This window comes from Thermobia domestica, unplaced genomic scaffold, assembly GCF_964235325.1.
Source record: "Thermobia domestica unplaced genomic scaffold, izTheDome1.hap1.1 HAP1_SCAFFOLD_853, whole genome shotgun sequence".
NCBI classification, from domain to species: Eukaryota; Metazoa; Arthropoda; class Insecta; order Zygentoma; family Lepismatidae; genus Thermobia; species Thermobia domestica.
Genome location: NW_027656563.1, coordinates 45,552 through 68,527, shown reverse-complemented (window position 1 = coordinate 68,527; position 22,976 = coordinate 45,552). Strand labels below are relative to the sequence as shown.

Below are 22,976 nucleotides of genomic sequence, written 5' to 3'. Positions count from 1 at the left end.
ACACCCTATACTGTTAGAGTTAGTTTTGCATATTGGTCTTTGCATTCTCAAACTACAATGGATTCTAGCCAGAAGGCCATTACGTAAGAAAGGAAAAAACTTAACTTGATATAACCTAATTTTCCTTACAAGAAGCATCGTTCATTCATCTTACCACTCAAATGTTTTTCACGTTAAACGAATTCAACATGCCAGAAAGTTGATAAATGAAATTTTAGGTTGGTGTAAAATAAACCAAGTTTTATTTCGATCAGTAATTAGTTATGGCAACTAAGTACAACCATAAATTAGAACAGAACAGAAAATTCTTGCATGAAAATACTATTTGTACCTGAAATTAAATAGCCAAATAATCAAATTGTGTGTAATTTTCTTTTTCTTTTTTTTTTAATTTGAAACAGTGTAATACCAAGTTAAGATACTTCTGTCGATTCTGTAGTATCACAAGGAAGTAGATAATGAATGTAAGGGACGTCTACATCATTACCATCTCTGTCATTGCAAAGAATTTCCAAAATCAGTGATTTCATGTGCACTTCTATTTTTATCTTGAGTACTGTCTCAATGAGTTTAGATATGGGTTTATCCAATCTTTCTTGAACTTTTAATTGCGACATGTAGGACGAGTATATCATACCTACTTCGTAATTCATCATTGTAATTTCTAAATTATGTACTTTCTTGAAATATTCGAGAATTTCCCGAAGAGTCATTTCTCCTTGCACTTCAAACCTGTCCCACAATGTCCATTCAACATCATGGTATTTTAAACGCTGAGGTGGAATAGGCTCTGAAAATGCGAAAAAGGGTAAAGCTAAATTAACAAATCCATTTTTAAATCGTGCAATATTTTTAAATCCTTGAGCAACTTTATACAGCTCTAAACATAGTAATCCAGCTACAACTGAAGTAGTTGTTGCAATTGCTGGAATAATTTTTCCTGCAATCCGTTTGCTTGTGTGTTTATCCGCCGGCGTAATATTGTAGTTTTCTGCACGAAGATTGGAAGCAGCAACAATGAAATCCATATGGAAATTGGACTCATCATCCTTTTCAAATTCAAGAGGTTTAACAGATAAACCTTGAAAGCAACTTGGTGGAGGAAGCTGTTTCTTAAGTTCTTCAAATGTTACATCCTCTTGTGACGTTTCATTGTTTCCATCTGCATCTGAAACTGCTATTTTAATTCCTGATTTAGGTACAAATTGAGGGACACAGACATTTCTTACCAAGTCAGCAACTTCTTTACGATCTGTAATTGGAGGAATGTTGTACACCTCAGCCTTTAATCTAGAAGCAGCTATTATGTAATCCAAATGGAGAGGATTATCTGCAGAAAATTCCAATGGACGTGGACACCTTTTTGGACCAGACCAAAACGGTTGTCCAGTGGTTGTCAAGTGATCCTTTGGAAAAGTAAACAGAAGTTGTAGGATTTGGTTACGAAAGTTTTCTTCCCAATGACTACGTGCCCATCCAATGCAATCTTTAAATGTTTCAGGTCTTTCGTCTATCAATGCTTTTTTTATTTGTATCAGAACTTGCACGGGTTGAGCTCCAGGGGCAGCAACTAACTTTTCTAGGAATGTTGGCTCTGTTACATATCGTGCAGCATATTCCGGAGCTACTTTGAACTCGTCTTCAAATATTTCACGAGCCCATGGCAGTGTATGTTCAATTGAATTGGGAAAATTCTTTATGGTGCATATTGGAATGCCTTTTTCTTGTGGGTCATGCGAGGATCCATATGACTCTGTCAAATAAGGAATAACAACCTGAGTATGACCTTTCGTTCCCAAAGTTCCAGCATCTAATAAAGGTTTTAAATTATATACACATTTGCGATCCACATACAATCGTCCTTCAACATTGTCCAAGGCAGTTAAAATACCATCAATATCTTCAAAGAATTCTTCATCGTAACATTTTTCACTTTCTGACGAAACCCTGTTCGTGTGCGAGAAAACATTCATTTTTGGATTAATTTTTCGAACAGCGCTTACAGCAGTATTTGATTTGGGTTGGCCTACATCCCACGATCTAAAAAGGAATTGTCTGTTTAAATTTGATCTTTCTATAAGATCCATATCAGTTATTAAAACGTAACCATCTCCTGAACCAATCCCCATTAAAGCTAAGTTTTTCAGTAGTTCGCAACCTATTGCTCCAGCGCCCACTATGAAATACTTCAACGACGCCAACTTTTGCTGAAAGTTTGAACCAAATACTGCAATTTGAGAGTCATAACGGCATTCAGAGGATTTACAAATATCTTCTGTTATTCCTGATAATTCTTCAGGCAGACATTCAACTGCATCGAAGTATAACCACTGGAAAATGGGATAAAATTTTCCAGTGATTGCTTTCATAACTTCTTGCGCAACTATTCCGCCAATTACTCCATTCACTGGGCATATATTACCTTTTGAAGTTTTGGCAAATATATCGAACAAGTCACGTTCTATCTTGAATTCTCCCGTGCAATTTATTCTTTCAGCTAATGAGATAAATTCATCTGCGTCTTTCTGGTGCCATGGCTCAGGCAATCTTCCATTCATCTCAATGTAATCATGAAGTGTTTGGAAAGCCAAATGTAATTGAGTAGATCGTTCAGGTTTTGAGTAGTCAGTAATTAAGAATTGAGGTCCGGTCAAGGAGTTAGACAGTGATGAGAAACGTATTGTTTTAGGCATTTTGATTTGAGTTACGATGCCCCCTTTGATATAATCAGAATATTTACTTGTGTCTCCAATACTGAATGTATAAGGCCCTAATACTTTGATCTTCCTTGGTTTACATTTATTTAATTCAACCATACCTTCGATTTCGTCAAAGGTAACATAATCACCATCTTGAAGACCATGTCTTTCTTCGTCCAAACATGTAACGACAGCGTCACGATCTTTAGAAATGTTAGCAATCATGGCACTTACTGCGTTTTCACCAGTTGTATCTTGAATTGTGAACTGATCTCCAAAATCACAAAATACTTGACCAAATAAGCCTTTCGTGTCAGCAATTATAAAAGCAATCTTTTCATTTCGTACTAATTTGTTTATATTTAGTTGATCACTCAATATACTATTTGTAAGTACAATTACTTGATGTTGTTTGAGTACCTCTAATGTCAGATTACCCGTGTAAGCTTCTATTTTTACATAGGAATTTAATTCTGCTAATTTTTTGCAACAGGCTTCAGCTCTGTTCTTTCCAATGTCATTTTCCGTCAAATAAAATTGTGTAGCTAAATCGGAGAACTGGCAAAGTACTTCATCATGAACCGTAACTGATTTTACTCCTCCTAAAATAATATTTTTTGCTATTTCAACACCAAGTCCTCCCATTCCTGAAATAAGGACACTCGAAACTGCCATACGACGCATAGCATCATGACCCAATACATATAATTGTCTTGAATAGAGTCCTTCATCGATTTCTTGTTTAGTGTCTCCATTCATGTTAGTACGAATTGTATATATTCAGATTCCTAAATTAAAACAGATTTTTTAATCGTATATGTAATTTTAACAATTCAATACAGATATTCACTGATCAAAGCCCAAACATTATGCACTTTCTAATGTTTACGATGTTCTTCACTACAAGTTTCTCACAGTGTATAAAATTTTGAGAGAAAATTCACAATCTCAAGTCACATAAATTTCCTTAATAAAGCAAGTCTGGCGTTTATATGGTATGAAAATGCTAAAAGAAACCATTTTGTAGCAAATGTATGGAGTAGAAATCAAAATATATTCTAAATGTGAAAAATGAAATTTATATTAAATGTAATTAAACAATAGATATCGAAATAGTATATTTGATGTAAATAAAATGTAATGCAAGTACACTATGAAGTATTTTGGGCTTATCTGTTTCTTTTCTTAATGATCATCTAAAGAACGTAAAAGTACATTTGGGCTAATTCAATGAGAGGGAGTTAAATTCTACATTATCGTTCAACGAAGACATGGTGTAGTTTGATTATACGGATCCACAAATGTGTAAAATTTACAAAATTAATTTGTAATAATATTTTAATAGACTAGTATGTAAATAATAAAAATATGGTGTGTTCTTACCTGTGAGATGTGTATATGTATGAAAATACATCAATGAAATTCGAACTTGGTATGCACGTATTCGCCCACAAGGTAAGTAGTGACGGATGGACAATTTCTAAAATGTACAGAATAAACTCGTAACAATATTGTAATAAAGCAGTATTTGAATAATCGAAGTACGTTGTGTTATTACGCCCGACACGGATTTGTACGTAGAAAAACATAATTTGAAGTGTAACATGTTGCACACATTCTCCTATCTTGAGCCATTGAACACAGTGTATATGGTGAAGAAAGGTGATTCAGGGTACATGAAGATGAAGAGTTAAGAAGCGGAACCATTGAAGTGTTGGTGAAATTCTTACAAATTTCTGAAGTTGTTTCAAATCGTCAACACGAAAGAGTGGTAAAATGTGGAGAATAGTAAAAGGTAGCTATTTGGGGGGGAAGGTTGCAAGTGAAAGTTTAAATCAAGGGACTAATCACATATCGTGAAAGCAGTTGTTTTCCACAATCCTCGTTTACGTGTATTCCCACCATTGCTGACGTACCTGCTCCCTACGAATGTACCCCCTCGTTGACGTGCCTGCTCCCTATGGATGCACACCCTCACTGACGCTCAGCCCCCATTATTGCGCTCCTACTCTGAGTCGGTTAGATAGCCTTCGTGCTTTTTAGTGGCCACTTAACACAAGTTGTTTGGTGTTTTTGCATAAGACCTCTTCACAAGACCTCTTAAAGTGAACCTGCACCGGGAAATGCAAGTGCACACCTCAAAAATGTATATGCTGAAGTTACAAAAAGTGAATACAGAGAGAAAGAGGTATTATATTTCATGTATTTGGGTATGGATCTGCATAATCAAGCTCAACGAAAAAAATGTCCAACGATGAATAATGTATCAATCGTTATGCTTCATTGAATGAATAAAATTATCTTATGTTTGTGTAAATCCTCATGCGTTCTTTTCGAGGCAACAGAGAAAAACTAGATATTTGTAAACCTAAATATTGATGCTTTGTGATAACCATTTTATCCATTAACCCTACAATGCATGATTTTTTTTTACTTTCTCTGAAAAAAATAGTTTTGCAAGAGAAAACAAAAAAATGAGTAACGGAAGTACTGGTACGCTTAATAGCGCCATCTATGAGGAAACTGTAGAATTAGAACTAGCTTCGAACGTTCCCAATCTAGTTCAACATGCATTACCAACTACATACCATTATATAGGAAAGCACGGATTATTTACCAATATGACCCCTATCTATCCCACTATCCATTGTAGGGTTAAGGTGAAATTGATACTGAGGTATGTCTTTATCAAGCTTTTCATTACGACACTAGCAGGATCACACTTGTGTGATTAATGACGTTTTAGCCAAAATTATAATTAACTAACTTTAGTTTCTATTTAACTAGAATATTGCCCAAACGTGAGACGCATATCAATTACAGTAGTAGATCATATTGAGCTAAAGAAAATTCCATACTTAACGGCAAATTGTGATGTGTAGCTTCAGAGAAAAATCGACAAAAACTAATTTCTATGGCGCTGAAAAGGTACCGGTATGTCATTTGCTGTCAATAGTAATTGAATGGCTCCGCCGAACGATGTTGCAAGTGACAAAAATCCAAGTTTACAGAAATAATAATAATAATAAGAAAACTATATGTTGATTATGTATAGGCTTTAAATTTATTTTTTCTGTTCCAAACTATGCCTTTTTATGAAGTGATGTTACATAGAATTGAAACTTCTATTACAGTAAAAATTTTAACGGAGCTATTCAGATTTTAAATGCATTTATTTCAGGAACAACGTTGCATGCGACGATGCTTGCAACCATAGGCGCCCGCAGGGGAGGGCAAGGGAAGGCATTTGCTCCCGTCTGAGTTTGATTTCCTGACTTTACTGTTCTTTGGAGACGACGCACGTTCACCTAATATTCACCTGTGAGATCCCAAATACACTACTAACAGAGCTCAAATTAATATTATATAGACTAATACTATGTTTGCAGTAAAGCTTACACGAATGGTTGGATTTTAGTTCCGTACAAGGCATCTACTAAATATAACCCTTTCAAATATGAGAGTACTGTGAATCATGATACAAACCTTTGCCCTCCCCTGAAAATTTTTCTACGGGCGTCCATGCTTGCAACGTTGTTTTTGGGGCAACTATACTAAACACTGACTGGAATGAGGCTGGTATGGTCATGCACGTCAGTTTGAAAATACGCCTTTTATGAATATATGGATCAGGCACGTAGCCAGGATTTCGTAATAGGAGTGGGTCTGTGACGAAATACTGTAGTTATCACACCAGGGGCAGGGGCTTGATCATTCTAAACTACGATTTACTAGCAACATATAGGGTGAGTTCGCCAATAGTCGACCGCCATCCAATAGTCGACCATTTTTGCTTACTATTGTGTATATAAAATATATCTAATGGTCTTTTGGAGCGGAAAGTGATTCGCGATAAAGCTTGCATCATATACCACCAATGACAATCATTGTTTGCCTCTCCCTTGGCCAGCTGGTCGTCTTTCACCGATAAATTTCGAAGTATCTGTAGAATTACGACTCAGGTGCACAGTTTACGACAGCGTGCAATGGGAATCTTGTGCACCTGTTGTTTTTCGCTTTTCTGAGGATATAGATAGTACGTGAGGTAAGAAATGTTTTTGTTACAAAACTAAGTTATTCTAGAAACTGTACAGTATAATTTGTCAATAACTGGATAGTATTAAATGAAAAAATACATGTTAAAATGTGGTCGGAATTTGGCATTTTTTCTTTCCCATACAAACCAATTGTCGACCAAGGGTGGTCGATTATTGGATTATTTGAGAGTGCGCCAAATTGCTTCAAATTATTTCCTGTTTGGTATTAAGGTCTGTTCTTCAACATCCATGTATAAAATTTTTGATTTCGTGACATATTCTAAAAATCGACCGCCTGTTTCTCGTGTTGGTCGACCATTGGAATATTTCTTGCCACCTGTCGACCGCACTGTTTCATACTATGTTTCGCGTTTTGCTGACTGGAATTTGTTCAGTAACTTAGTTTAAAGTTTCTTTTTATGACGATCTACTATTTCAATGTGAAACCAAGTTTTTTTTTACACGGAAACAAGAAGCCCTCCTCGCTGGTCTAATGGATAGCAACAGTGCCTTTGGTGCTCTGTGTCCCGGGTTCAATTCGAAGCGGGAGAACATAGAACGAATTAAAGCGGTTCGAATATTACTGGAAACTATAGGTCCACGTCTTTACATAGTCTTGATCCTAAGAAGGGACGTTAAACCATAATAAACAAAGAAACAAGCAAACAAACTAGAACAAGAAGGGGTTCCTGTACGTCTACTACGTCTTCCTGAATGAGAGAAATAATAATAATTTCTTTGAGGCAAGTACCAGACACGTTGTCCAGTGCCTAGCCTGCTGGATTACGAATTGGGAATGGAGAGATATGCGGGTTGAAACCCCAATGCCGGCCCTTCTAACAGGTTTCTTAGGGGTTTTGTCAGTTATACCAGGCGCATGTCATGATGTTACCTACATAATAGGCTCTGGCCGACACCTTTCCTCATCCTTCTCCCTCCCCTATCCCGTCCTGTGCCACAAATGCTTAAAGGACATAAATAAATTCAACAAAATTCAAGTAAGTGTTAAAGTATGCTGCTTTGTAATAAAGTCCTGGGTTCAATTTTCCATGGGAATACAATTGGTTCGGAGCTCATGTTAAACTCTAGGTCTCACGTCCTTGCGACGTCATCATCATCCGATTAATGTCAATAAAATAAAAAAATATCGATTCACTCGGCTCAGGTTTTTTCAGGTCAGAACCTGCTTTCGGGAAGAACACTGAAATATTAAGAGTATCAATATTGAAAAACAACTTTTGTTAATATATTCTTGATTACTTCTGCTTTGTAATATAGCAATGCATTTTGTTGTTAGAAATATGGCGAAACATTTTAAATTTTATGTATTTTTGACAGATTTCCGCTATTCGGGCTCCGGGATATAAAAGAAAATTTTTGCGCTATTCGGAATTTGATATGCTGTGCGCCTTAGAAGCTGTAAGAACAAAACAACTTTCAGTTCGTGATGTCTGTAAAAGGTTTGGTGTGCCAAAGACAACAGTTTTAGACAAACTACATGGAGTTCAGTTTGCACCACTTATTGCAGAGGTCCTAGCAACAGCAGCAACACCGTCAACAATAAAGAATGGGTTTCGCAAATGTGGACTGTATCCTATCAATCCGGACGCTGTTGACTACACAAAATGCATCAAGAGTGTATGCAAAAACATAGAGAGTACTTCCACCCAGCCAAATGTTAGTGAAGAAGGCCTTCGTACTGCAAGAAAAGTTATTACTGTGTACAAGGATGAACTTTAAAAGGCTGTGGTTGACTTCAACGCAGTTCTTGAAATTTTGAAACTTCCAGCAGAAAAGCCGATGGACGAAGCACTACAAACTTACGTTAAAAGTGCCAACTTACCATTAGATGACGAAGTTGCAGTTGGTGAAATCCCTGTAGTTGATGACAACAATGAACACTTGTCTCAAGCTACTCTCACTGTTGAAAAGGATTTACTAAATGATCTTCTCCAGTCATTGGCTGTTGAAGCCAATCCAAGTGCAACAACTGAAAACAGAGTGAATATAACATCTATTCTACCAACGGAACCTGAGAAATTCGACACCATTGCAGCACAAGAGAAAGAGGAAATCAGTATTGTGCCAAACAAAGAATCAGTTATGTCTGCTCCAACGACAGAATCAGAGAGGCCTTTAATAAGAAAGGAAGGAAGGAAGCGTCTATTCCAGAATTTGTGCCATCAAATGAGAAGGAAACACATCAACTACACTGAATGAAACTGAACCTATGAAAGATATTCAGCAAGATACTTATTCTCTCAAAGAACCTCCTACTGAAGCTCTGGTTTCTATACCAGAAGCACAGCAAGAAACAAGGGACGTTGAAAGCGATGGTGTTGCTGGACCAAGTGAATCAAGTCAGAAGAATATCGCAACAACCCCTAAAACTATCAGACCAATATGTATAACACCAACTTTTAAAAAGCATCTGTTCTGGCCTAAGAGTCCAGTCAAAAAGCCTAAGAAGAAGGTAGAGAAGATACCGTTTGCGATTGGCTCAGAAGAATATCGCCGCGCATGACTGCAAAACAAGAACAGAAGAAACTAGAGGAGGAAAAGAAACGCAAAAGTGATGAAAGAACAGCAAAAAAGAGCAACAAACTGGAAAATCCAAAGAAACAATCGAAGACGACGACCACTGCTGTTGTAGAAGAACATCACAATGAAGAAGATGTAATTGATTACGGCGATGGAGCCATATGCGCAGGATGTGGAGTGATAATAAACAATTTTGCTTTGGAAAGTGAAGATAAACCAGTGGGTTGCGATCATTGTGATAAATGGTTCCATCTTCGGTGTAACGAATTATCTGGGTATACATGGGAAGAACTTGCAGATAAGCTGTTCCTGTGCGCAGATTGTACCATATAAATGATTTGAATAAACAATTAGGAACTTACTGTTATTACATGAAAAGATAACTCAATGTGCTCATGTAACTCAAAAGAGAAACCTAACACGGGAGAGAAACCTTATCATATGTGAGACGATAACTCGACGTGCTGCAGTAACAAAGGAGAGAAATCGTATCATATATGAGAAGATAACTCGATGTGCTGAAGTAACACAGGAGAGAAACCTTATCATATATGAGAAGATAACTCGAAGTGCTCAAATAACAGAGGAGAGAAACCTTATCATTATGAGAAGATAACTCGATGTGCTCAAGTGACACGGAGAGAAACACAGGAGAAAAGTGAACACTTAGGATTTTCTAAATTATTAGAGACTCGTACTTTGTTTAGGATTTGTAAAACCGTAATATAAGTGATAAGATAACGTGTGCATATAACGGAGGAGAGAAGTCTTGTTTCACGTGAAAGATCTATTTAATATTCAAATCCATTATTCCAAATAAAATAGCTATGTACCAAATCCTAATAGCGTGATTCTTTCATTTATAATCACTAAGGAGAAAACCTTATTGAAAATTAAATAAAATCTTTATAATCGTTTTGTCAAGTTTAAATCTCGCGAATAATACAATTTCGAAATATCACCTAAGGCAATCAATTACTTCTACGTGATAGAAACGATAGAAATTGCGCGCGGTCGACTAATAGCATGAATGCGGTCGACTACTGAGCGATGATGGTCGACAAGTGGGAATTTTGATGAGTTTTCGTAAAATCTATTTTTATATCATTGCAAAATTTTAAAAGTGAGCAGTTAACACAGGCATGGTATAAAAGAACCCAAATAAAGCAAATAATTCACTTTTGTCAAATACTATGAAATCATCACGCTTTATAAGTGCTTAGAAGTAAGATTTTTTTTCAGCGGTCGACTATTGGCGAACTCACCCTATTAGTATTTACTGGTATTTTACTGGCAACATATATTGGTTCATTTGGCTACGATTTCGTAATGGCGGGGGGGGGGGGTGACATGAAATACTGTGGTTATCACAACAGGGCCTCAATCACTCTAAATTATTTTACTGGCAACATACCCATATTGGTTTGTTATGACAATAAAATGAGTACATTTAAGTATTTTAAAAATGAAATGAAATTTTTGAGTTTTACGTCCCACGCTTATGCACGGTTGAGACGGTGATGATGAGAGATGAATGAAATGGTGGAATGAAGAAAGTGGGAGAAAACGGGAGAACCCCGAGAAAACCCACGCACACGGTGTTTGTCCACCACAAAGTTCACTTGGCGGGAGCATTTTAATAATAAACTATGAAGAAATCTCGAGTAAAAGAATAATAATAATAAGAAAGATATAGTTTTCCGAGGTGATTCAAACTCGGTTGTTCCTGTCTTCTTTCTTGTTCTTTTTCTTATCTTCGTTTAATACCGTCAAGGATAGCAACGAGATTTCTTTCGGCAGTAAAGACATCCTGTAAAATGGATTAGTGTTGCCGCCAAAATGAATATTTCTTTAAAGTGTAACTGCAATCTGTGTTGCCATGCTCATATTATTGGTGATTGTGGGCATTTATTAAGTTCTACCTGAGAGTCTATCTGATCAAACCGGTTTATCGATCGTCATTTGTAGTCCATAGGATTAGCATGGAGCTAGATGGCATTCGGAATGTTTCGTTACAACAATATCCATTTTTAACTTGACCCCCTCTCCCGTTTCCTATACACAAAGTTCCTCATAAAAGATAGTAACCAAACGCTTACTGTAGCTGCGTATTTTTAACGCTGATTCTTCTTTTCCTCGTTTCTTTTTGTTTCATCCTTCCTTATTTTTTTTTCATTTCTGGTCTCGAAGGGGGATCAGGACCCCCGGACCCCTCTCCCCTTGGCTACGTGGCTGTACTGATGTCGGTAAAAACAAATGCAATGAGCTGTTGAACATCGTTAACATGTAAAGCGGAAAAGGAACAAACGTTTCAGGAATTGTTTAACATTGTTCTTACATAATGTTTAATAAAAGAGTGGGAACTCATGTGACTCGGATTCTCGTTATTCAGTAAATCCCGTCTTATATAGACTCGCTGCTGAAAGGGACGTTAAACTCAAAATCAACTCATGAACCAAACACAACAGACAATAAATACCTCCCTTCCACGCCCTTGGCTTCCCAGTCACAAAACCGAAGTCAAAAATCAAGATTCAAACCCACAAAGCGAGTTTTATCCCCATCAAGTGCACCTCTTAAAACAAAAACATACTTGTGAAGCGAATTAGCCGAACATCGTCGCGATTATGATCATAAAACTGACAAAGACAAAATATCACTGCAGTGTATAGTGAGTTCTTCGCTCACTTATTGAGTAGATATTTTAAACTCCTTGTTTTCAATTTTACAACATCTGACATGCAGAACATTCTGTTACTTCGCAACATGTTTTTGGTCAGAATATGAGTCATAAGTAGTATTGTTACTAAAGTAACATACGTTTTAGCAGTAATATTAGGGTTGGCAGACATCCCGGTTTTCCGGGACAGTCCTGGTTTTCAACAAAAGATTTAACTGTCCCGAAAAAGGCTTGCGGGACGCTTGTTTGTCCCGGTTTTCGTTCTTCAGATTGAAAAAAATCAGCCTGCAAGGACTAGTGTCTCACTTGAAAACGGATGGTTTTTGGAAGATTTGTATAGCCAATTAATTTTACTAAGCAAAGAACAAGGAATTTGAAAAGTGCATCCATTCATTCGCCCTATAGATTGTAAAGCTTCCAGAGCAAAAAAGGATTTTTAAAAAAATTGAAGAGGGGAAATATGTTATGGCAAAAAATTTTCGAATAGAGGGGGGAATATGTTATGGCAATAATTTTTTGAATATCATTTTCAATAGGAAAGAACTTTTTTTTTTTTCGGTGACGAGCCTTAACCACTGGTATTTTGTACTTCAAATGGCAGCGCAGAAATGCTTCATTGTAGGAACTTTAATCAACAATGGTTCTCAGGAACTTTTGATACTGCTCTCAGTCGCTGCATGTTAACCGCAGTTAAATTGTCTATTTCATCCTTTCTGCCGTCTTCTGGGGCACAATTTTACAATGAAATGTTTTATCCAGTCCAGTAGGTATACTATACATAACTTTGCAAGTGAAGTGAAGTGAAGTGAAGTGAATTTCTTTGTTACTGTAGATTGAAATCAACGTTCTTTTTCGCGTTGCTCGCGTTTGGTGTATAGACTGTTTCCATCATATCCAAGCGCAAGTGTTCTTTTCAGAAGAAATATTCAATGGAATGGTCATTTATATTAATATAGCGCATGGGTGAAGAGCGGAATTCAAAGACCACATAGCATGCGAAAGCATAAATCGAACATGTATTCTACTAGCACTTCAAAAAACTGGACAGTTATTTTGTTCCCAAATCTTCCGAACTTAGAGGAAAACTTGGTACAAGTGGCTAAATTAACAGTGTGCTTCCATATAATGAAACATCATATGTCATTTAAATCGATGGATTGTATTAGTAAGTTAAACTCTAAAATTTTTAGTGATTGCAAAACAGCAATAAAGATCGCTTTAGGGAAAATTAAAGCAACAGTGATAGTAAAATCCATTTTGGCTCCTGACGTTTAGAAACAAATATGTGAAGATATAGAAAATGTCCACTATTTTGGTATTGCCACTATGCTAGTAACCATGACGCAGAGAAAGTATCTCCGTTGATTGTTCAATACTTTACACCTAAAAATGGCTGAGTTGAATTTCAGTTTAGCGTCCCTTTCAGCAGCGAGGCTATGTGAGACGTGGACCTACTGATTAACGTGGAATCCGAACCACATGAGCTCCCACCGGGAATCGAACCCGGGTCTCCCGCGCCAAAGGCGCGTACGCTAACCGCTTAGCCACGGAAAAGCTCACCTAAAAATGGCATCACCGTAAAACTGTCTAAAGTAAATTAAAAAAAATTAAATTGCCTGTGAAATTAGCAATTACTGCATTAACACTTTAGAAGAAAATAACATTGATTAGAGTAAATGCATTGAATTCTGTGGTGACAATGCAAATACAAACTTCGGTAGTATTCGACGTAGGCTTACAGGTACTGTACAAACAAATGTTCGCACAAATGAAGAGTGAATTGAATCCAAATCTTTTGGATGACGGATGCCCAGCTCATATATGTACTTCATAATACGGCGAAGACAGCAGCTGATGTTTTGCTGTAGATGTGGAGATAGTTACAATTAGACTTCCCAATTATTTTTTTATATATACTGTACGTACATAGAGTCTTAAAGTTTTGCCAGTTTATGGATGTAGAATGCCGCACCTCGCATCGTTGTTACATACAAAATGTAGATGGTTATCTTTATTTGCTGCAGCAGAGAGGGTATTAACCCTTTATGATGGACTTAAAATCAGTTTTCCTTTCATCAAACACAACAACTTGGAATTCGGAATGTCATTCCAGGCAACTTTTCTTGTGTTATATTTTCACATTCTTTGTGCATCCCTTGTGGGGCTTTATTTGTCTTAAATGTGTATAGAATGAACTGGGAAAATTGTGAGTAATAACCTGGAAAAGACGGGTAACTAATTGATTCTGACCAAATAAGTAGGAACCCTGACCTTATACATAGCCTGAGATTGGTGTCTTAATTTTTCGTTTCAAAATCTGGCAGTTGTTCTACTTACCTCTTCAGGTGCTAGTTTGTCAGATACATGCAACTTTCTTGTAGATATATATATGCATATCAAGTATCTCTTGCACGTTTACGACACTTATCTTTTCACTTACTCACATCAACTTTCCGCTTTTTACCATTACTGAAAGGATTTTGGTCACCACGCGAGAGAATAACACTGTCCGCGGCTGACATCAAGTCGATTGCAATGTTGTTCTGGAAGAGAGTGACGATTTCCTGTTCATTCCACTGGCTGTTAAGTGCTGCCAACCTGAGTATTATGCAAAAAGAAATAACTTGTGTGGTTTGGAATGTCGCTTGCCACGTTGTTCTACTAAAATCTCAATATGACAGAAATTGTCGCTTGCAACGTTGTTCGGAGCAGCAATTGAATTGATAAATTATAGTTTTCTGGATTATATTGTTTGTTTATCTAGTACATGAAAAATTCACTATTAAGTGAAGATAATGTATCTCTTGATGTTAAAATATATATTTATTCATGTGGTACACATACTCCTAACAATGACACACATGGTCTTAACAGTGATGTACACTCATGTCCAAAATTATTGCCGCATGTCTATAAATATGTTGTTGTGCGAATACAATTTGATAACGAATTCGCCCAGTATTTCTTATAATGTTAGTATATGTATAATCGGCAAAGACATATATGTGGCAAATTTCATGTCAAAAGAGCAGTAAATAAGAACAATAAAACGAAAATAAAACTTTCTTGTCCATTTAGTAACATTTTGTTTTACTCATTCTAATTTTCGTATTTATAATTCTTTTCCTACGAAATTTACCACAAATATACGTTTCCCGATTATACACATAGTATCAGTATTAAAAGTACCCTGCAAATTCATTATCAAATTATATTATTACAAGAAGACAGTTATAGATATGCGACAATCATTTTGGACATGAGTGTACATACTACTGTTAATTGTTTGGGGTGGGGATCTAGAGCTCTAGATGGTTCATTACCTACATGTTACACCTATATCATTAAATATTTGAAGGGCATTCTAGAACATTGGGGGAAAATTCCCTCTACCATGTCTAGATAAAACACAAATGCAATGACAGTCTAATGACAGATGTAGTACTCCCCCCCCATAAATTTAGCCGGGGAAGGTAACCCCGATAAATTTTATTTCCTGTTGTAAATGTTTCAAAGGTTTCATTTGCATTTTCACAGAATGTTGATTAGTTCTTGAGAAAGTAGAGGCAACAACGCGAAAAGAGACGGTTCCACAAAGTTGCTGTCACATAATATTGAAAATGTATCTATATTCTATGGAAGAGGACTATGGCCTCCTAGGTCACCAGATTTAACTTACTTGAGGTTTTTTTTTTTTTTTTTTTGTAGAGTCATCTAAAACGGCGTGTCTATATGAATAATCCATTTACACTGGACGAATTACGGGAGAATATCGGCGCAATATCTAGGGAATAACATTTCAGGTTCTGGCAGCGAACCATCTTCAAAAACGTCCAATGCCATGTTCAATTGTGTTTGGGCGCTCAAGGAAGACATTTCCAGCACATCCTGTGATAACTTCATTTCATTGCATTTCTTAATAAGGTATGAAATGTAAATATATTATTTTCTTCTTGTATTTTTTAAACTACATTATTCTGGGCTACTATACTACCCTAATAATTTACACGTCTGTTTCAGATAAGTGTATTTCCGAACTTATGAAGAGTTAGACACTTATGTATATGAACTCACTTGTTCATAGAAATCAATAATACAGTAAAAACTTTGAATATTGGAAACGAATGGTTACTTCGGAAACTGTTCAATTCACGGGGCTGTCCAATATGGATGTTTTTACTTATAAAATAATACAGGATGGCCAAGATAAAAGAGGCCACATGTCTTATAACTCGTTTATTGTAAATACAGATTACAGAATAGTAAATTATTATTATGGTCACTAACAATCATTCGACATCACGTGACATCACGCGACCCGGCTCGAGCGCTAATGTTAAGAAATGACAACGCTCAGAAAGCTGCAAATTTCACGTTCTGTATCATACGGGGTCTCTTTTATCTTGGCCACTCTGTATATCCATATAAGAAGTGTGCAAGAGTGTATATGAAAAGCATTTGACTCAAATCCTTGTCGAGTTTTGTGGTTTTAGTGTATCACCTACTGAATAGTGACTATTCCTCCTTAATCACTATCATATGAAGGTAATATGTAAAAGAAAAATCATAAAAAATAGAAATGTGTTAATAAAATTCTTTTGAAGTATAAGCTTTTATTGGATTCATGTGATTGAAATGTCCGATTTTACTCTGGTGGGAAACCACCTTTTGCAACTAATGGATGGATCAAGGTTATGCATATAACGTCACAAACTGCGTGAATGTTCAGACAATAGGCAGAGGTACCAGGTTAATTAGGACGCTGTCCACGTATGAAAGTTCACTGTGGATAACAACTGTGAGTGGTTTTCTTTTACGATTTCAAACTGGGACATTCGTCGCATTATTCACGAAAAACACCATGAATGCATTTGGGCCAGGAGTGATGAATGAACGCACCATACGCAATTGTTCATTTTTATATACTAGGAATACAATTTTTATTCTTAAATATTCGTTGTTGAAATGCCTACTGTAATATTTTCCATTGTACAAGTTTTGCTTCTAATAAACTTGATTTTGATTTATACTACTTACGAGCAAAATAATACGTTTATTGTAAAAATTATAAACGTGTGACACTTTCGCCAACTATCCAACAGATATTATTATACACAGTATATTCATTTGGCTGCATTAAACACTTGGCTACATCAAACACTACAGTGACTGATTAAGCCAAGTGCATAGTTGGTGAAACTGTTACACGTTAATATTGTTTACAATAAAGTATTGAAATGCCTAGCGTTTCAATATAGCGGCAAATAAAAATTAAATTTATTACGTAAACTAATAAAATTAATTTTTCATCACAATAACTAAACTAACAATTAAACAGGTATTAATTTCAGAAGAATTGTTTTATTTACATGGTTTTACTTTTTTTTATTTTAAAAATTAGTTATGCTTTATTATCATTTTAAAATTAGTTTTATCTAGAATCTTACGTAAAGGATATCATGTTCAGGGTAGCAAGCATACATGCCTAAAGTGTTTGGGTTACACTACTTCATTACTTATATATTTGGATCAATTAATCGGAAAATGTTTGTAGCGTTGCTATCTCTGAACAATAAAATTACAGGGTTACATGCATAGGATCGAAACGGCGTAGCACTGAAACGGCACAGGATCGAAACGGCGTAGGACCGAAGCGGCATACGATCGGAAACACTTGCATACGATCGAAATAATAAAAAAAATGCATTATTTTATAATCACACAATATTAGGTAGCAATCATTATTTTGAAGATATATAGGGGAAAACCGTCATACAATCGAAACGGCACAGGACCGAAACGGCATTCGATTGACACTCTATAGGATCAATACTGTTCGGATTATAACCATATCCCGCACTTTCAATTTGGGGATATAAAAAAATGTGAAGATAAATAAATGTAATAGTTAATTAAAGCTTTTCGATTCAAGGAAATAGTAATATTTGTATGATACTCTCAGTATTATATACGCTAAATTTATGTACTTACAAGTATGTATGATTTTATGTATGCTAAGTAGAGCACACAAAGTATATATCACTGCAATTTAAAAACGATCGACATATATATATATATATATATATATATATATATATATATATATATATATATATATATATATATATATATATATATATATATGTGTGTGTGTGTGTGTGTGTGTGTGTGTGTGCGTTGGTGAACCCGCCAATCTTTGTAGGTCGATCGGCTACAGAGCAGCACTCTGAGCAATTTTTGCAAAGCGAGAATTTTTTAGTGGTTGCTCGAAAAGTTTTCTACTTTTAACGCGTGCAGGACCATTATAGGGGTCCCCCCGCGAGTTCTTTTGACTCCGCTCGTTTATACGGATACAGCCGGTTTGTGTGTGAAAAGTGTGTATTCAGACTGAAAAATTTCGTTTCTCGATCGGTGTGTATTCCGACGCAGTGCCATCTACGTGTGTATTGCAAGCAGGAACTAGAGCAATTCAAACTCCCTGCAGCAACGTTCACCATTGTTGCCAACCAAGTATTTGTTGAAATGTTAAAGAAAATTAGCAGCTATAGCAGAGGAATTATTCACAGTACGAACTAGGATATGAATATTACGTAAAAATAACCCTATGCCTAAATTTTTTTCGTTTGAACTGAGGGGAGGGAGAGGTGTATATATATATAAAAAATCTATATTATAAAATTGAAAGTGACTATGTTTGTGACTTAATCTCTTGAACTGCCCGACCAATTTCGATCAACTTTGCAACATCGATGCGGTTCTGGCCTGGGAGTCTTTTTAGCTGTTTACTTTGACAGTAGAACTTAGGGGTGGGGGAGGGGGAGACGTATAAAAAATAAATAAAACTTAATAACTCTTGAATCAAATGACCGATTAGGATCAAATTTTCAATGTAGATGAGGTTTGGGACTGGGATGACTTTCATCATTTCATTTTGACGGAGAACGTAGGGAAGGGGGTGGAGGGGGAAATTTATGAAATCAATAAATATAAAAATAAAAGTGACCATGTTTGTGAATTAATAACTTTTGAACAACCCGATCGATCTCAATCAGATTTTCAACATATATGAAATTCAAACCTGAAAAGTTTTTTATCATTTCATTTTGACAGTAGATTGTAGGGGAGGGACAGGGGGAAGGGGAAATATATGAAAATGAATAAAACTTAACTCTTGAACCACCCTACCGATCTCGATCTAATTTTCAACATAGATAAGGTTTGGGTGGGGATGGTTTCTTCATTTCACTTTTACAGTACAAAGAAGGAGAGGGGGAGGGGAGGGGACAGATATATAAAAATAAATAAAACTTAATAAGTCTTAGACCACTCAACCGACCTTGATCAAACTTTCAACATAGATAGGGTTCGGGCATGGGATGTTTTTATCATTTAACTTTTACGGTGCAACCTAGGGGAGGGGGAGGGAGGAGATATATAAAAAACAATTCATATAAGACTAAAAGTGACTATTTTTGTAATTTAATAACTCTTGAACTATCCGAAAGATCTGAATCAAATTTTCAAGATACATGAGGTCCGGATCTGAAAACATATTTGCAATTTCACTTTAGCGCTAGATCCAAGGGGAGGGGGACGTATAAATAAAAACTAATAAAACCTAATAACTTTTGAACCACCCAACCAATCTTGATCAAATTTTCAACATATATGAGGGTCGGGCCTTGAGAGTTTTTTTTTATTGTTTCACTTTGACGAGCCAACGTAGCGGAGGGAAGGGGGAGATATATATGTAAAAATAATACAATAAAAATGACTGCATTAGTGACTTCATCACTTTTCAACCACCCGACCGATCTCAATCAAATTTTCAACATACATGAGTTTTGGGGCAGGGATTGCTTTAGGTTATTCAGTTTCACAATGGAACGTATGAGGGGGGGGGAGAAATTTCTAAATGATCCAAAATGACCGAAATTAGTGTTGAATCCATAGTTTTCGGGGTCGATGAGAGAAACAGTGAAACTTCTGATGCTGTTTCAATCCAAATTCAGCCCTGATAGTTGGGGAGGGGGAGGGTACAACGTAGTGGAGAGGAATAAACATTTAAAATGATCGAAAATGACTAATATTAGTGTCGAATTCATAGTTTTAGGAGTAGCTGAGATTAACAGTGACAATTCTGATGCCGTATGTCGCAGGAAGGAGGAGGGGGAGGGGAGCTATATAAAATAATGATCGAAAATCACCGATATTATTAGTGTCTAATTCATAGTTTTCGAGATCATTCAGATGATTAGTGCGATCCGGTTTAGGTCTAAAATTAGCCCCGCCACTTGGGGGAGGGGAAGAAAGAGATATATAAATAAGATAGAAAATGGCCACTATCAGTATCGAATTTATAGTTTTCTCGATCCCTTCTATGAACATTGGTACTTCCGATCCCGTTTAAATCCAAATTCAAACTCACAACTTGGGGAGGGGGAGAATATATAAAAATCATCGAAAATAACCGATGTTAGTGCTAAATCCACATTTTTTGAGGTCGCTGAGATGAACGGTAACACTTCCGATGTCATGGCCCGCAACATGGGGCTGGGGGAAATGTATATATATATAAATGGTCACAAATGACAGATACTACTAATAAATCTATAGTTCCTGCGATAGCCGAAACGAACAGTGACACTTCTGATGCTGTTTAAGTCAATCTTCAGCCCTGACACTTGGGGGATGAGGAGGGATGACATACATTAAAATGATCCAAAATGAGCAATATCAGTGTGCATTTAAATTATTTATTTCAACGCAGCGAAACGGGTAATATATGCTAATAAATCTATATAGATAGATAGATAGATAGATAGATGGATAAAATTGAAGATAACTGTTTGTGACTCTAAATCTGCTGAACCGTCTGACCGATCTGGATCAAATTTGTAACATGGATGAGGTTTGAGGCTGGAGGCTGGGCTGGCTTTAGGCTATTCAGTTTGATGGTAGAACTGAGGGTTGGGGGAGGAGGAGTGGCTATAAAAATAAATATATCTTAATAACTCTTGAACAACTCAACCGATCTTGACCAAATTTTCAACATAGATGAGGTTCAGGCCTGGAATCGTTTCTATGATTTAAATTGGAAGGGGAGATATATAAAAATCATTTTATATAAGAATGAAAGTTACTATTTTTGTAACTTAATAAATCTTGAACTATCCGACCGATCTCAATCAAATTTTCGAGTTACACGAGGTTCGGATGTGGAAACTTTTTTGTAATTGCACTTCAACGGTATATTCTAGAGGAGCGGGAGGGGAAGGGGACGCATGAATAAAAATTAATAAAACTAATAACTTTTGAACCACACAACCAATCTCGATCAAATTTTCAACATGTATGAAGGTCGGCCGTTGGGTGTTTTTTATCGTTTCACATTGACGAGCCAGCATAGGGGAGAGTGAGGGAGGAGAAGTATATGAAAATTAAAATAAAAAAGACTGCTTTGTGACTTCATCACTCCTGAACCACCCGACCGATCTCAATCAAATTTTCAACATACATGAGTTTTCGGGCAGGGATTGTTTTAGGCTATTCAGTTTCACGATGCAACGTAGGGGAGGGGGAGGGGGAGAAATTTAAAATGATCAAAATGACCGATATTAGTGTTGAATCCATAATTTTCGGGGTCGATGAGAGAAACAGTGACACTTCTGATGCTGTTTCAATCCAAGTTCAACCCTGATAGTTGGGGAGGGAAAGAAAACAACGTAGGGGAGGGGAATAAACATTAAAAATGATTGGAAATGCCTAATATTAGTGTCGAATCCATAGTTTTAGGATTAGTTTAGATTTACGGTGACAATTTTGATGGCGTGTGCCGCAGCACTGTTGAGGGGGAGGGGAGCTATATATGATAATGATCGAAAATGAACAATATTTGTGTCTATTCCGTAGTTCTCGCGATCATTCAGATGAGCAGTGACATTTCCATCCAGTTTAAATCCAAAATCATCCCCGCAAGTTGTAGGAGGGGGAGAAAGTTTTATATAAAAATGATCGAAAACGACCACTATCAGTATCGAATGTAAAGTTTTCTGGGTCGCTTAGATGAACAATGATACTTTTGATCCTGTTTAAATTCAAATTCGAATCTTCAACTTGGAAGAGGAAGAGATTTAAAATGATCGAAAATGACCGATATTAGTGCTGAATCCACATTTTTGGGGGTCACTGAGATGAACGGTGACACTTCCAATGACATGGGCTGCAACATGGCGGAGGGGGATATAATGGTCGAAAATGACCGATATTAGTCTTGAATTTATAGTTTTTGAGATCGCCGAGATGAACAGTGACACTTCTGATGCTATTAAAATCCAAATTCAACCCCACATCTTGAGAGAGGGGAAGAGAAATAAATCAAAAGGATAAAAAATAAGCCATATTAGTGTCGAATTCATAGTTTCCGAGGTCGCTGAGATGACCTGTGACACATCCGATTTCCTGCCGCGCAACATAGAAGAGGGGGAGATATATAAAAATGGTCAAAATTTTTCGATATAAGTGTTTGATCCGTAGTTTTTAGGGCCGCTGAGATGAAGAATGACACTTCAGATCCCGTTTAAAACCAAATTCAGTCCGCAACTTGGGAGAGGGAGAGATAATAAAATGATCGAAAACGATTAATATTAGTGTCGAATTCATGATTTCCGGGGTAGCCGAGATGATCAGTGATCTTTCCGATGCCGTTTAATTCGATGTCATTAAAAACGAAACAGCATATTTCGTGGTGACTGAACACATGAGAGACGGGATTGTGCATTTAAATTTTCATTTTACCCAACGAAGCGGGTAAATATATGCTGGTAAAACTTCATAACTTTGGAACCACTGAATCGATCTCATTCTAATTTTCAACGTGGATGTAGTTCGGAGCTGGAATGACTTTTATCATTTTAGTTTTACGGTGTATATATATATATATATATATATATATATATATATATATATATATATATATATATATATATATATATATAGAGAGAGAGAGAGAGAGAGAGA

General features: G+C 36.4%; 1 pseudogene; it reads right to left on the bottom strand.

Annotated features, from left to right (window-relative positions):
* Positions 1-225: 225 nt before the first annotated feature.
* Positions 226-3,610, bottom strand: LOC145677415 (ubiquitin-like modifier-activating enzyme 1 pseudogene; annotated as a pseudogene).
* Between the last annotated feature and the right edge of the window lie 19,366 nt (positions 3,611-22,976).